This window comes from Adiantum capillus-veneris, chromosome 15 (genome assembly GCF_014529385.1).
Source record: "Adiantum capillus-veneris isolate H3 chromosome 15, ASM1452938v2, whole genome shotgun sequence".
In the NCBI taxonomy this organism is placed as follows: domain Eukaryota; kingdom Viridiplantae; phylum Streptophyta; class Polypodiopsida; order Polypodiales; family Pteridaceae; genus Adiantum; species Adiantum capillus-veneris.
This window is the reverse complement of record NC_140945.1, coordinates 49,669,002-49,683,584: the sequence shown is the minus strand read 5'-3', so window position 1 is coordinate 49,683,584 and position 14,583 is coordinate 49,669,002.

The following is a 14,583-nucleotide window of genomic DNA, read 5'->3' as shown; positions in this document are numbered from 1 at the left end:
TGAGGGTTTTTTAAGAAGATATGGGAAAAGTCCTGTGACTCACGCACGCCTATGTACAGTGAAATGGTAGGGATAGCCACAGTGTTTGGGTGATTTTGGTAGGGTGAGGTAACTCACTGTGGTAATTACAAAGAGCCGAAAAACGGCTATCATTAGCTCTCCCCCTGGATGATGGTATATTCATGTACCATCATAGAGCATCTTTTCCAAAGAGAGTGCTTCAGAGTCCTTGACAAGATCTTCATTGTTTGGCCGCTTGGAATTTTGGTTTGTGTTACACTCATGTTTCATGGAACAATACTTACATGGGATAGTTGCCTTTTGCTGTGATAGATCCTTTGGTAGAAGGCGACTCAAGTAAAGCTTCAAGCGATAGCCGTTTACCTTCCTGGAGTGCTCTTTCCCATTCAAGTCCATAAGTTGATAGTAACTTGAATTGAAAGCCTTCTTGACTATGTATGGCCCCTGCCATCTTGTTTCAAATTTGGCATCAAAACGATTATCGAGTCGATTGTCATACCTTAGCACAAGATCTCCTTCATTGATGCCTTTGTCCTTCAGTTTCTTGTCAAGCTTCTCCTTTGTCTGTGTGGCTTTCCTCTTGTAGCACTCGTATGCTGCTTCTCTTTTCCACTCAAGCTCAGCTAAGGTAAGAAGTCGATCCATCCATGCTTCTTGATCATCTTGTGCTGATTTGCCATGAAGTCGCATTGTTGGAATGTTTAGCTCAATTGGCTGTAAAGCCTCTTGACCATAGACCAAGTGAAATGGTGTGAACTCCGTGGCTTCCCTATATGTGGTTCGATATGCCCACAAGGCGCCATCCAAGAAGTCATCCCATAATTTTGTGTTGTTTTGCACCATCTTTCTAATGATTCCTGCAATGACACCATTAGCCTTCTCCACCAAACCATTTGACTGTGGGTAGTATGGTGTGCTATGACGATGTAGAATGTGAAGCTCTTCACAAACTTCTGTGAGCAAGCCCTTCCTAAACCCTGGACCAAAGGTGTGCCAAATCTGCAACAAATGTGATTGTACACAAACTTGCTAACTGTCCTCTCATTCACTCTTGCCACACTTTGAGCTTCCACCTACCTAGTCATATAGTCTACAACCACTAGAATGTAGAGTTTACCATTTTTTGTCCTAGGCAGAGGACCCATGGCATCAATGCCCCACTTTTCAAAGGGTCCATTTGCAATCACTATTTGCCTCGGGCCATGCACCAACCTTCTATTTCCATTTATCTGACAATTGTGACAGCTTTTACACCAATGTTGAACATCCACATGCAAGCTTGGCCAAACATACCCCGCAAGCAAAATCTTCTTCACAGTTAATTCTTGGGCAAAATGACCACCACATGCTTCTTCGTGAAAACCTTTTAGAATGGCTGGAATTTCCTCAATAGTTGGTACTCTTCTGCACACTTGATCCTTCCCTCTTTGATAGAGGGAGCCTTCTAGGAAGAGATACATGCTTGCCTTCTTCATGAGTCTCCTCTTCTGAGCTTTTGTGAAGTCTGGTGGAAACTCACCCTCCAAAATGTAGCCAATGATGGGATCCAATGACTCCAATCCGTGGTACCTCGGTTGCTTCACAGCAGCCGCCACCATGATGACCTGCACTTCTTTATTTACACATGCAACGGCTTGTTGTGCAAGTAAATCAGCATCTTCATTTTGTTTCCTAGGAATATGATATAATTGCACCTCCTCAAATTGATTAAATAGCCTACGAATGGCATTAACTTTTGTCCTTAAGCTTTCATTCTTGCATGCCCAAATGCCTAAAATCTGTTTAACAATGAGAAGTGCATCTCCTTTTACCATGAGACGTTGTATCCCTTGGCCAATGCACATCTTCAAAACATGAAGTAGAGTGTCATATTCTGCTTCATTGTTGCTAGCTGAACTTGGTAGATTGAACTTCTCTTTCATGACCACCTCTCCACTTGGGTTGAGCAACACTAGCCCTCCCCTGCTTTTCCTGTGGCTCGACGAAAAGCTCCATCAAAGAACAAGGTAAAAGCATTAGGAATACTTTTTGGTGGTGGCAATGGTAGGGTCTTTACTTCAGGCACCTTAATCTCCTTTTCGTGCACCCTATAAGTGAGAATCCCTGCCAATTGTGCACGCACACTATCTTCTACCTTGAAAGAGTATTGAAACTCTTGCAACTCCATAATCCACTTTGAGATCCTAGTACTAAGATTCATTTGAGATGACACCCAAGGGAACAAATTCTCTGCAGTGAGAATTACAAAAGGTTTTGGTAGCAGGTAGGATCTAAACTTTCTCACCGCAAACATGAGAGAAAGCATCATGAGTTCTGCTTCTGTGTAGTCTCTCTCCAAAGCATTCATGACCCTACTAGCAAAGTAGATGGGTCGCATCCTTGTACTGTGGGGATCTTGTTGTAGCAACACAGCACCAATTGTTTCCCTTCCAACACTAGAGCTAACAAAGAATGTGTACTCCCAACAAGGTGTCCCTCTCCTCATTTAATAATCTAGTGGTCCTTGAAGACGATCACTCTTTTTCATTTAATGCGAGCACCTTTTTCAGAAGGTACATGCGGTGCATTTGATACGGCTTACGTCATCACTAGAATTCAAAAAGTTACAAAACTATCAAGTGGTGGAAGATTTTGAAACTTTTGATACTGTCAATGCGTCCGGAACGCCAAAATATCCTAGAAATGAATGTCCAATTGCCTAGCTCCGACATCCAAAGAGGCAAAGAATGTCAAAAACCCCTAAAAAAACATTTTACTAACGGCGCGCGAGGGGGCATTCCAAAATTTTGGAATGCCTCATCGCGCGCCGTTAGTAAAAAGCCCCTTTTTTCCTCTTTTAGAGAGATTTTTGAGAGGAAAATGTCAAAAAATCTCTAAAAAGGCCTCCATCTATCACATAGGTTTTTTCTTCATCATCTTAGCCTTAGAGATCATAATTTCGGGTCTATAAGAGTGAGCACGCACACCCATTGTTACAATTCTACAAAGTGCATTTTGATCACACACACACACACACACACACACACACACACACACACAGATAGACAAATATAACATACACACAAACACACAGAGACACAAATATAACATACACACACACAGACACACACACTCACAAACACATAGACACACAAATATAACATACACACACACACACACACACGCACAAACACAAAGAACCTCTCTCTCTCTCTCTCTCTCTCTCTCTCTCTCTCTCTCTCTCTCTCTCTCTCTCTATACTATAGGCGCGCGTAGAGAGGCACAACCGGTGTGCATGTCTCTATGCACGCCTTTAGTACTGTGCATCCACCAGTGTATGTGTTTATGTGTGTATGTGTGAGTGTTATCGAGAGAGGAAGTAAGGCGGGGGAAAGAGAGAGAGAGAGATTCTTTCTGTTACCTTATACTAACGGCACAAGGAGGTGTTTTTTGAGGTCAAAACATGCTCCACGCGCGCCGTTAGTAATGGGAGTCTCTCACTCTCTCTCTCTTTAAATATGCGAAGCTATAGAAAGGAGAGGGAGAGGGAGAGAGAGAGAGAGAGAGAGAGAGAGAGAGAGAGAGAGAGAGAGAGCATGGTGCAAAAGTGCAATAGAGAAACATGGGTAGGCTTTATTGAAAGATAATTGTCCAAAAATCACTAAAAGGAGCTTTGTACTAACGGCGCGCAGAGGGGCATTCTAGCATTTTAGAATGCCTCCTCGCGTGCCTTAAGTAAAAAGCCCATTTTTTGGGGTTTTTTGACATTTTTTGCCTCTCCGGATGTCGGGATGAGACAAGTAGACATTCGTTTTTAGGGTATTTTGGCATTCCAGACGCATTGGTGGTGTCAAAATCCTCAAAATCTATCACTATTTGATAGTTTGTGACTTTTCAACTTTCAGTGATGACGTAAGCTGCCTTGAATGCGCCGTACCTGCCTCCTGAAAAAGACGCTCACATTAAATAAAAAAGTGACCGTTTTCAAGGATGATTGGGAATATAAATCTACTTTTTAAAGTGTCTGGTTGTGCTTTTGGACGTACTCACAAGGTGCAAGTGCATTTTAAAAAAAGTGTCTAGAGAGAGATATACAATTTCTTACAAGGCCCTCCAAATGACCTCCAAAATTTTCTAATGCCCCAGTCATTGTAAGACCCATCTTCTCAATGCATGACTGTGTTATGACACATATTTGGGCTCTGACATCCACATAACCTTGTCCCAAAAATTTTCTTTTGTGCCACACATCTACTATTCGGAAAATGTCTGGTAGCTCGTCCATTGCCAACACCTTTACTGAAGCTCTCTCTGGCTCTTTCTCCATTGGATTAACCATCCTCTTCCACTGTCGCTTTAGCTTAGGAACCATCTCTATAAGCTACCCAAAAGTAACATCGGCGTTCTTGCTTGTCAGATCCTCCTTCAAGTCATAGCTTAATTGCCCATCCCCTAGTGGAAAATCTGAAACATGAAACTTGCGACGAGCCCTCCTTTTCCTCTTGGCCTTGACATCCTCGCCTTCATGGCTCTTTCCCTTCTTCTTACTAGGAACTGGGGCATCTCTTCCTTCCTTGTCCTCTATGGTCCTCTTCCCAATAGGCATCACTAATGTATCCTCTAGCTTTGATGCCTTCTCCAAGGTGACTACACTTATCACTTTTGTCTTTCCCTTTTCCTCTTGGGTTAATCCATTGGTTCCTTCTTCTCCCTTAATTTCAATGCCATAATCATTTGACCTAGTTAGCACCTGTCTTGGCAATGGATACATGTCTCCCCCCATCCTTGGTGGCTTATCACATTGCGGGCTGATGTGACCCCACAATTTAACACACGGATGTCTGCCTCCAGAACCTACTGAGGCGGTCCGGGGCGGGCAACAAGAAGAGCAACCTCTAGACACCCTTCAAGGCTCCCGTGCTGCTCAATGGGGCTGGGGCACAACACAACACAAACCAAAACAACAAACCCATAGCCAAATCCCAACTACACAAGGGGCACCACCTAGTTTAAGAGCGAACTAGGACGCAAAAGAGGAGAATCGTTAGAGCAACCCACAAACAAGCAAGGAATTTACACTAACCCTAACACCAATGGAACACTCTCACACACTAAAACACGAGAGAGAGAGAGAGAGAGAGAGAGAGAGAGAGAGAGAGAGAGAGAGAGAGAGAGAGAGAGAGAGAGAGAGGGAGAGAGATAGTGCTCGGGCTGCTTTGAAACGTATCGGCAATGATCAAGAGAGAGAAAGGGGGAGGGGGTGCTTGTTGCATTAATACCTTCTTACAAATCTGTCATGACAAATCAAAGTGAGATTAGTATTTGTTCAACATAGCTTGCGTAAATTTCACCACAACACATCACAAGAAAAGCCACCCCAATCACTGTCTTAAGGCCAGGGGAGTCCTCTCCACCCTGTCGCCCTCTTACAGTATGTGGGATTTATGGCTAGATTGATGACAACACTAGAGACAAGCTATCAAGAACTTAACAAAAAACACCAATACACTTACGCATCATTGTTGTCCATTACTTCACGTTGGAAGGGAGACAAAGTATCCAAGCTTAGTCCAAATCCACCCTCCTTGATTCAGCAAATGTTGGGCTTACACTAGTAGGAGAAATGATAGATTTCCTACTCTCAATTGAATGATCACTCTCTCTCTTACAATGGCATAGAGTTCCCTTGCTAATCCCCTATTACAACACATGCACGTGCATAAGACAATGAGCTTCCACTCAAGAGCTCCTTCTAGAGAGGTTGAGCTTAGCTTCTCAAGCTATAGCATAGTGCTCTTGCTTATGGCTCCCCCTTTTTGTGCTAGCTACACCCTCCTTTTATAGCAATTTGGAAGGCTAGGGTTACTCCTCTAACCATGGTTGGGTTAGATTTTTAGCAATTTATCTAATTTCTTTTGCTTGGAATTATCAAGAAGTTGGTGGGGAAAGAGAGAGGAGAGAAATGGAGGTGATAGGACTTTTCATAGTGGGTTAGTGTTAGTAGAGTTAGTATTAATGTACAAATGGAATTGGATATTTACAATGGGAGTATCCATGTAGGATACAAATAAGGAAGAAAAACTCTTAAGAGGTAAGAAAAGGTGGATTTCTTACAAGGTTGATGCTCCGAGTGTCTTGAGTAGGGCCAATTTTGACGCTTGTTGACGGTCCACTAGCTTTGACGGTACATTTTTTCTCCACTCTTGACCTTCCTTGAGAGACAAGGTAATTGAAGCTGAGTAATCAACCACCATGATGCTGTCTCTTAAGAGAAGAGGCTGAATTTTGTGGTTTTTTTGAAAGATATGGGTAATTTGGAGGAGGAAAAATGAGACTAGGTGGTCAATTTTGGAATGGAATTGTGTGTGGGAGGTATGAGCTCACCATGGTTTCTCTTATTCTTCAAGGTTGAGGAGAAGGTGAGTAGTGTGCAGAGAGGAGTGGTGAGAGAAATGGGGATGATGAGTGGAGAAGTGTGTGTGAAAGAGGAAAATGATAAAGTGGAAGAGAGAGTGTGGCTGCATAGCATGGGAAAACTTGGGTCCACTAAAAAAATCATAGCTCACAGCTCGTAGCTCAAAAAAATATGAAAAAATTTGAGGCAAAAGTTCAGCCCACGAGCTACAACTTTTGTTTGTATCACTTTTTCATGTTTGGAGAGCAAGTGAACTTTAAAAATTCAGCAAAACTGACCGTTGTTTTCCACTGCAAAGGTCCTTGTGGGGTCCTTCTTTGGATGATTCTTTTGAACACCTCCAAGAGTGAGCCCTCCATAGTGCATGTATGCATGCCACCTACCCTTGACCTTATTTGGTAGGTCTATAATTGAAGATATTGTTGAGATTAGGATATAAGTGAATAGTACAATTAAGAAAATCAAATATTGAGGGGTCTAAAAAATATGTACATGTCAAATATAAATAATATAAGTGTAAAAAATATAAAGGGGTCAAAAGAAATCTCTCTCATTATGAGGCTACCATAAAAAGATAAATATTTTTGGTGTTCTAATTTTTTAGAAAAAAACAAAATAGATGTAGGAAGGGAAAAATCAAAATAGTGAAAAAATATACACATAAATAAAACTAGTTTTTTTGGATTCTTGTTGGGGTAGAGTTACACCAAATATAAGAGAAGCTTACATGAAAATATTTCTATATGGAATAAAGAGTATGAAAAATGGTAAGAAAAAATTGTGGTAATGGTGAGGCAATGTACAGAGCATAAATAACACACACCTAGGTAGAAATATTTAAATAAATACCAAAATAATTATGAAAAAATCTTTTATTTAGGCCCTATATATAAAGAAATATTTACATACGCATGGGCCATAATATACTTATATTTTATTTTATTTTTATTTATTTTTTGGCTCAACTAGCCCAATGACTAGCTAATTGAGGGTTTTTTAAGAAGATATGGGAAAAGTCCCGTGACTCACGTACGCCTATGTACAGTGAAATGGTAGGGATAGCCAGAGTGTTTGGGTGATTTTGGTAGGGTGAGGTAACTCACTGTGGTAATTACAAAGAGCCGAAAAATGGCTATCACTACCATTGCTTTGTCCAACACCATTCCTAGGTCTTTCTTCACCTCCTGGCTGATTTGCAAACCTCCCTCAACCTCGATTATTTCCCACTTGACCTTACATGTTTAGGATGAGATTGTTCATTAAATCTACCACTTGCCTCATGTTTTGCCTTAGCCCATCATCTTGCACTGATGTAGTGACCACTGCTGGCATAACCTGAGGAGTAATAGAAACCAGGGGTTCATCATCCACCGCTGGCATAACCTGACGAATAATAGAAACCAGTGGTTCATGATGAACCCCTGGCATGCGACCTTGTAAAGAGTCCATAGGCTGAGACTCAAACCTCTTGGGCGAAGAGCTGACTCATTTTCCTCATCTTCCACTCTTTGTTCCTTGCCACCTCTAGTGCACCTTCATATGTTCTAGGCTTCTTTAGCTCCACTCTCCAACGTATATTCTCCCAAAGACCAACCAAGAATCTGTCCTTCTTCATCATGTCAGGTGGGGGTACTTGTGGTGCTAAGGCCTTGCACATCCGCTCACATGCCAATGAAAATTTACGTATGTACGCATCTACTGGCTCACCTTCTTTTTGCACCAAACCTTGTACTTCTTGCCACACTTTTTCAGGATCTTCTGTCTTCACAAAATCCACTTCCAATCCATGCCTTAGATTGTCCCAACTCAATCTTATAGGTGGATCATCCACACGCAACTCCTCTTCAAATGCTTTGGACCTCGCCATAGATTATGTAGTAGTGATTCCTACTTGATGCTCGGGTTCTATTGTTGACTGGTTATGCATACATATAATATTTTGGGTTCTTACTGCTCTACTTCTAGGGAAACTCTGCCAAAATTTTTCTATCAGCCACATGTATCACCGAAAGGATTTCACATTTGAGAATCCCCTAGCTCAATAAAACCTCACACTATCGACCCTCTCACAAAAGCTTATGCGAATCTCGTATAGTCAAGTCTCAGAAATGACTATCTTCCAGACCAAGTCTCAGAAATGGTTGGGACTGCCAAATAAAACCAAGTATGGCTCCACAAAGATGTACAATGGCAATATCCACAAGTAACGTACAAGACCAACAGACATTACACTCAAATAGGCGCCAAATGATGCATACCCACGGCAACTGCAAGTGACATCCACTTGCGAGTATATCACTCTACTCCAGCTACATGTAACTTTGTGAATCACATGTACCTGTACTTGTAACTTGTAACTTGTAACCTGTAATTTCATTCCCGAAATCGTTTCCGCGCGCGCACGCACTTTCAAGAGTGCAAACAGGATTCCGATTTCGCCATTGGCAAGTTCAGCTTCCTGAGAGCGTTTCCACCAGGTGTCATGGTGTTTTACCCCCCTTTCGGAGCCATTCGAGCCATCAGAAACCCCATTCGAGCTACGGTTCAGGAGCTGAATTTTTCAGCCCTCTTGTGGTAATTTGTGATGCAGTGCTTCCATAGCCAGTTACAGGTGCCTTTGTTGCAGTCTCTTCCATCTACGAGAGCCCACGGCTCATTCAGGAGTTTGTAGCCTCTTTCGGAGTGGCCTCATACACACACATAGAGTGGGAGCTTGACAGCATTGTCTTCTTTGACTACAGGTACAGGTACAGGCTACAGGTTTCAGTTCTTGCGATATTTGGTTCCAGTGGGAGCAATTGTTTATACGTACATGCATATGTTGACACTTTTGACAGTGTTTGAGCTCTTTTGAGAGCGGATTGACTCCCCGCAGGGATGTTTAGTTGCATGCACATGCTTTTGACGCCTGTTTGAGCGTCTTGATAGACTTGTATGTCTTTGTGGATACTACCATTGTACGCTTTTGTGGAGCCATCTTTTGGCTAGTACGGCAGTCCCGGCCATTTCTGAGACTTGGTCCAGAAGATAGCCATTTCTGAGACTTGGCTATATGTTTTTTGCTGCATAACCTACCTTGTTGAGGGTCGATAGCGTGAGGTTTTCATTGAGCTGGGGTATTCTCAAATGTGGAGATACCTTCGGTGATACAGGTAGCTAGAGCATCCCTTACGAGGCCTCGCCATAGGATATGTATAGAGTGGTATAGGTGCTTTTCACGCCGAGTTGGCAGTCTATGGTCAGTTTGACTGTTTATGCGCCTCACTTGATCTCTATAGAGTGTGCCTTTGAGAAGCATTGCTCTCTTCTATGCTTTGTGACTGACATACTTAGTCGTTTTGTCTCGTATTTTGGTTGACATAGTCCCAAATACAAAGGAGACTCTGTCGAAATTTCCCCAGAATTTTTTTGTAGTTTTGTCACCATGTCTACTAGCAAAGACCGTGACATTTATGACATAAAGAAGTTTGACGGAACTAATTTTCAGCTTTGGAAGAATCAGATGCAAGATGTGCTTGTCCAAAAGAAACAGAAAGTGCCTATTATTAATGCGACACGAACTAAAGAGATGAATTTGACTCAGTTTCAGTGGGAGGAGCTTGATGAGCTATGCAAATCTACTATTAGATTGCACCTTGCTGAGTCAGTGTGCTTTTCAGTGTTAGAATGTGAATCTGCCTATGCTTTATGGAAAAAGTTATGCAACACTTATGAAAAAGATACGGCAAGTAATAAGGTTTTCATGATGCGAAAACTGTTTAACCTTCCAATGAAGGAGTCAGCCATTGTTGCTAGTCATATTAATGACTTTGATTCTCTATTTGCCCAGATTCGTGCACAACGGATCAATATTGATGACGAGATGAAAGCAATCTTCTTACTTTGTTCGTTGCCACCCTCATGGGATATCTTTTGCACAGCTGTCAGTAACTCTGCTCCTAATGGTACGCTAGTGTACATTGATGTCACTAGTTCTCTTTTGTCAGAGGAAATGCGCCGCAAGGCTATGGATAGCTCGCATCATGGCGAAGCTCATTATGTGCAAAAGGATGGAAAACAGCGTAAAGGTCGTTCTTGGAATCATGAATCCAAGAAAGAGGGCAATAGAGATGCTTCAAAGGGTCGATCAAAGTCTCCTGATCGTCGCAATGTTCAATGCCATTATCGTGATAATTTTGGTCACATAAAGAAGGATTGTTATGCTTGGAAGCGTGACAAAGGTAAAGGCAAAGGCAAAGACAATGATGATAAAGAGGAGAAACCAAAGAGTTCGGTTAAGATTGAAGAATTGAACATAGTGCAAGATGATTGTGATGCACGAGACATCAATATATTGACTGAAAATAATGATGTATTTTATGATTCACAAGAAACTCTATCTTTGCAGAGTTCTATGTCAGCAGAGCTACTGGTTAGTGGTGAAATGTCCCATACATGGATTCTTGATTCGGGTGCTTCGTTGCATGTCACACCTCATAGGCATTGGTTTACTAAATATGAGGAAACCATTGGCACTGTTATGCTAGGTGACAGCTACTCTTGTGACATTGTGGGCATAGGTGATATTGTTATGGTTATGGCAAATGGGGTGCGGTTTACCATACATAATGTGCGTCATGTTCCAGCTTTGACATGAAATTTGATTTCGGTTGGATGTCTTGATGAATTCAGTTACAAAGTCACTTTTCATCAGCAATCTTGGCGTATTGCGAAAGGTCATCTTATTTTAGCCCATGGTTCTAAAGGTGGTACACTTTATCCTCTTTATGTATCTGACAAGAACATTGTTCTTTCTATAACCGAGCTGCCAACTGTTGCTCTGTGGCAAAGCTGGTAAGGTCATATGTCAAAGAAGGGAATGGAAACTCTTTCTCGTTTGGGCTACTTACCGTCTTTATCATTTTCTGATTTTCCCTTTTGTGAACACTGTCAATATGGTAAGCAAACACGAGCACATCGTACACAGTCTTTTGACAAAGAAAGAAAGCACTTAGAGCTTGTGCATAGTGATTTATGTGGGCCTATGCCTTCTAAATCCCATGGTGGTGCGTCTTATTATGTTACATTCATTGACGATGCAACACGACATGTTTGGGTTTATGCCATGAAGTCTAAAGATGAGACTTTTTCTTGTTTCAAAAAGTTCTTATCTAGTGTGGAAACTCAATCTGAACATAAGTTGAAAGCTTTACGCTCAGACAATGGTGGAGAACATGTCTCCAAAGAGTTTGCAGACTTCTGTTCAAGTAGGGGAATTAAGCGTGAGTTTACACCTCCTTATACCCCTGCACAAAATGGTGTTGCCAAACGAATGAATAGGACCATCCAAGAGAGGATTATGTCTATGCTATCACAGGCTAATTTATCGCAAGCGTTTTGGGCTAAAGCATTATACACTGTTGTGTATTTGATCAATAGATCACCACATGCTTCATTACAGTTTCATGTACCTTTGGAGTTATGGTCAGGACATAAGTTGTCTTATGAAAAACTCCGTACATTTGGTTGCGAAGCTTATGCACATGTACCCAAGAAGTTGCGTGCTGAGCTTGAACCTAAGTCCAGGAAATGCATCTTTATTGGCTATGGTGTAGATGGTCAATTTGGTTATCGTTTATGGGATCCGGAAAGTCGATCAGTAATCCGTAGCAGTGATGTTGTCTTCAATGAGACCAAGATGCATAGGCAGCCAACGAAAGAGGTTGAATTCCAGAAAGTGACGTTTTCTGATGTATCACCGCCTGTACAGATAGCTCCAGAGCCAATTACTACACACGCTAGTACAAGCTCTGATCAGCCGAGGAGATCTCAAAGAGTCTCACATCCGCCAAAACGGTTTGTTCCAGTCATGGACTTTGTGTTGCTGACAGATAGTGTTGAGCCTTCTTGTTACAAAGAGGCTATGATAGCCAATGATAAGGTTCAGTGGGAACATGCTATGAAGAGGGAGCTATCCAGTATTGCAAAGAACAAAACATGGGAACTTGTTTCATTGCCAAAAGGTAGGAAAGCATTGCCTTGTAAATGGGTTTACAAGAAGAAGATTGACAATTACAAAGCTCGTTTAGTGGCCAAAGGTTTCAAACAAGAATATGGTGTAGATTTCCAGGAAATCTTGTCTCTAGTGATCAAGATGACGACACTAAGAATAGTGCTTTCTTTGGTTTCCACTGAAGATATGGAGCTTGATCAAATGGATGTCATTACAGCATTCTTACATGGTGATCTTGAGGAAGAGATTTATATGTAGCAACCTGAAGGGTTTGTGCTCAAGGGCAAGGAACATTTGGTCTGTAAGCTTCTGAAAAGTCTCTATGGCTTGAAGCAATCGTCCAGACAATGGTATCAAAAGTTTGATGCATTTATGCGTTCCCTAGGCTATAAGCGTAGGTAGTGAGGATCCATGTCTTTACATAAAAAGACAACCAAATGGACAGCTTATTATGCTTATCCTTTATGTAGATGACATGCTTATCCTTTATGTAGATGACATGCTTATTGCTGGTCATTCTAAGAAGGACATTGCTAACTTGAAAACCAAGCTGAAAAGTCAATTCGACATGAAAGATTTGGGTGAAGCCAATCACATTTTGGGTATGCGCATTACTCGTGATCGTAAGAAGAGGTTGTTGTACCTCTCTCAAAAAGAGTATGTGCACAAGGTTCTTGATCGTTTCAACATGCAGAAGGGGAAGGCCTTGAGTACTCCATTGCCTGCATATTTGAAACTTAGCAAGAACGATTGTCCCAAATCTGCTGAAGAAAAATCTACGATGGCTAAAATTCCTTATGCTTCAGCTTGTGGTAGTCTCATGTATGCCATGGTGGCTACAAGACCTGACATTGCACATGCAGTGGGAGTTGTTAGCAGATTTATGTCTAACCTTGGTAAAAAGCATTGGGATGTTGCAAGTCGATTCTCAGATACTTGAGTGGCATTACAGATAGACAGCTATGCTATGGTTGTGGAGAGTCATCCATTCAAGGATTTGTAGATAGTGACTATGCAGGCTGTGTTGACAGTCGTAAATCAACAACAGGTTGGATTTACACATTTGTTGGTTCTGCTATTTCTTGGAGATCTGTTCTTCAAGATTGTACATCCATTTCTACCACAGAGGCAGAGTATGTTTCATTGAGTGAAGCATGCAAAGAAGCTATTTGGCTTGCTCGCCTAGTGAAAGATCTTGGATTGGAGCAGTGTACACAAGTTCTTCATTATGACAGTCAAAGTGCTATTGCCTTGGCTAACAATCCAGTGTTTCATTCCAGAACCAAACGCATTGATGTGCGCTATCACTTCAGTCGTGAATGCCTGGCAAACAAGAGCCTTGATTTAGTGAAGATTCCTACATCAGAGAGCGCAGCGGATGAACTCACTAAGAGTCTCTCCAGCCATCAGTTTCAACATTTTCGTGAGTTGATGGGCATTGGGTGAAGAGTGGTGCTCTTCCATTTTTATAGTCTCCCACATTGGCCATCAAGTGGGAGAATGTTAGGTTTAATGGCCATGTGGCCGACCGCCCATCACTAACTTTCGCTAACCCTCAGTGTATAGCTATACACTTGTGTGAGCCACTAACACTAAGTACAATGTGTATTGTGCCTTAGTGCATATGATAGAGAGAAGAAAGAAAGGGGACATACAGTAACGTTGGCTCTCCCCCTTCAACCTGTGTGTGGCAATGGCAGTGTGTGTGTGAGAGAGTGTGCGTGCGTATTCTTCTTCCGTTGTGCTCCCAGCTCCTCCCCATCAGTTACATCCGTACTTATCCACATGAAAATATTGACCCCATTCGACCTCAAAACGCCACTAGATGCCATCTGAAGCACCTGCTTACCTCATGTCGTCGACCCGCGGATAGCTTTCTCGAGAATTGTTACACGCTATCAACTCCTCATTATTATAGAAAAAACACATTGGTACTGGTGATAGTGAAAATCGATGCACTATATACATGATGTCCTACATGTACACATGTGGGCCCCACGTAACCACCTGGCTCTGGAAAATGGGCAATCAATTATTTGATACACCATGCATGTGTATGTACATATGTGCAATCACTTCTCTCAAAAAACTCCTAACAACGCCAATAACTTGTAGGCCCCAAAATTGGCACCTCTTTTGGTATATCTTTATTCTTTAAGAGAGGGAATAAAACCTG